The sequence below is a fragment of the Phalaenopsis equestris genome, unplaced genomic scaffold, assembly GCF_001263595.1.
Source record: "Phalaenopsis equestris unplaced genomic scaffold, ASM126359v1 Scaffold218680, whole genome shotgun sequence".
NCBI classification, from domain to species: domain Eukaryota; kingdom Viridiplantae; phylum Streptophyta; class Magnoliopsida; order Asparagales; family Orchidaceae; genus Phalaenopsis; species Phalaenopsis equestris.
Genome location: NW_018237104.1, coordinates 1 through 2,745, shown reverse-complemented (window position 1 = coordinate 2,745; position 2,745 = coordinate 1). Strand labels below are relative to the sequence as shown.

The 2,745-nt window shown below is 29.9% G+C and overlaps 1 long non-coding RNA gene across 1 annotated transcript; it reads right to left on the bottom strand.

The window, feature by feature from the left end:
- Positions 1 to 1,249: 1,249 nt before the first annotated feature.
- LOC110037316 lies at positions 1,250 to 2,718 on the bottom strand. Its single transcript, XR_002295320.1, has 3 exons — positions 2,399 to 2,718; positions 2,258 to 2,320; positions 1,250 to 1,513 (listed from the first exon to the last, which is right to left on the bottom strand). It is a non-coding gene; the product is annotated as an uncharacterized LOC110037316 (long non-coding RNA).
- Between the last annotated feature and the right edge of the window lie 27 nt (positions 2,719 to 2,745).

Here is a 2,745-nt window from a genome sequence, read left to right as displayed (position 1 = left end):
AAAGTCGGTTATAGAATGATCAATCTCACATGCATCTTTTCTATTAATGAAAAATAAGGGGTTAGAGCTTTCAGCTACACATGAACAAAAAGTGTCGGCAGCATTTTCGAAACGCCACCAAACGCCGCCTCACCATTTGGAAAATAATTTTCGGCAGCTTATCCGAAAATACGGTTAGATTTTTACATTAAACATAGATAAGCACAATCTGCCTTGAATGCACCCTTAGACTATGCAGGAGGATCGTAATTTATATAACTATTTTACTTTATTTATCTTCTTATTTTTGCACCACATCATCATCTTCACTGCGGTAGAGAGAGTTGTTTGGTATAAGAAGATGACGAATAGAAATATTAGGTGCGGATAATTACGGGAAAAAAAACTTAGATTGAAAAGAATATGAGCCAAAAAATATTGTGCGAATATGTATATAGTGAAAGCCAGCGTCCAAGGGGATGGGCTCAATGAGAGCACCAATTTTTTTTTATTTCATTATATACCCTTAATACTCTCCAATAAAAAGTTTTAATTATAAAATAACATAGAAGTCATTACAGACCCACTGCACGATACAACACAAATTACCTATTCAACCCTATAATACCTATTAGACGTATGATCATAAAGAAATGTTATCTATGTATATATTGAGAAGTTGATCCCTAATGATAACTAGATAAGAAATTAGTAATCACAATGTAATTTGAACTCGAGTCTCTCTTCTTTTAATTAGAGAAAAAACTACACCAATTTCTCTAAAAATTCTGCATAAGGTTACAACATTTTAACTCAACCTAACAACCACCAACACATTATGGCAACTGTTTTGAATTTGTCAATTTAAAAATAAAAATGCTCTGCTAAGAAGCAAGTTTCTTATTCTTGTTATTATTATTATTGTTCCCTTAATCGGAAATTGATATCTTATAGAGGAATTAGATGAACACAATATTTTCTGTATATTTTCTTATATTAAGTGTACAATCATTATAACTTTAATTCGCCTGAGCGATGCTCCTTAGAAATGTTGGCCGTTTAACGTAACGATAATTTTTCATCGACCAATATTCCCTTTCGACGAACAAGCATTTCTAATTTATTAAAAATAAAAACAAAGAAAATGTTAACATAATATACTCTAAACAGGCAGCCATACTTTAGATTTACAAGAAACAACTATTAAAAACTGACGTTGGAGAACTGAAAAGTTCAAGTAATTTTTACAAACTGCCCCCAAGGAAACCGATTGAATTGTTATTCCTCTGCACCACTGATCATTTATTAGAAAAATCAATAAAAACAGAAGATGGAACGAAAAGATAAAAAATAATAATGAAAGCAAGATAATGTCCCAATGATTTTATATTACAAAATAATGATACATAAAGCACCAGACCAGACTTGGGAATTGAAATCAACGCAACTTATCAATAATTTTGGAGATTGCGGAGTAGGTGCCAATTGCTGAGGAGGAAACTCCTACAATAAGAACCAAGGCGCACATAGCCACCTACAAAAAAAAAATCAATTAGTTGAGAAAAGTTTTACATGCATACCACTCAATTCTCATGTATTTACATATCTAACACCTAAACACTAATTTTTACGTATCTGTATGAAAAGATGTATTCACAATTTAGAAGTTAAAATAGTGGTATATTTGATGTGATATGAATGATTTGGGTGGTATAATAAAAAGCAAAGTTTTGGTGTTTGTTATGTACATACATATGAATTGGGTTGCATGTATGTAAATGCCCCCTTAAAAGTTAAATGCATGAGTATCTATTATTATTTTAACATTTAAAAGAAATTCAATGCAAAACTTGAAATTATTTCATGTGCTATTTCTAAAAACATTGAAAACCATCAATTTTTCTAATAAAATCTTTTAGGTATGCCTAATATAATTATTTTTCCATCATCAATCCTAATCATAAGTTTGATGTATCAAAACTTTGAATTTATTATCTTAGTAATAATTTTCAACGTTATATTTAACAATACTAGTCAACACTCATGGCATCTTGCTAACAAATAGGATCGTACTAATTAAAAAATTATATGATCCATATAATAAACTAGCTACATAGCACAAGTTTAGATTAGGCTGATCCAATATTGATCGGAGTTTTTTTTTTTTCTGATGATTTTAGGAATTATTTAATTCAAAAAAAGATTAAAAATTCATCCAATAAAAGAAATTTTTTTAGTAGAGAAAATCAGAATTAAGAACCCTGGTTTTAATATATACCTGAGGCCAAGTTGCTTTATTTCTGGCAATGCATAAAAAGCAGACACAAGGAAGAATAAAGGCCTGAAACAATTTACAGTTATTAGAAGCAAAATCTTTGACGCCGCCAACAATAACAACAAAACTGAAAGTTAAACTTACCAAAAGCATTGTAAGTAGAGAGCCAATCAATGCCATCACCAATCCTAAAGAAAAATGAGATTTTAAAGTGCAAATAAATGATATTGGTTTAGAAAGAAACAAGAGAAATTCATATAGAAAAAGTTGAATTATTTTTACAGGATAAATAAATAATGTTTTTGAGAATATAATTCTTAGCTTGATGAAAAGCTAATTTGGAACATGAGTTGTTATGGGCTCATTTCGCTGCTTATTAACAGAAAAATGTAATGTTTTACAAATGATGGCTTTGTTTCTCATTCTGCGCGTGAAATTGAAACCATCATTTTTGTAAGGAGTTTTAAGGAGGTTGTTAAATTTTGAAATCA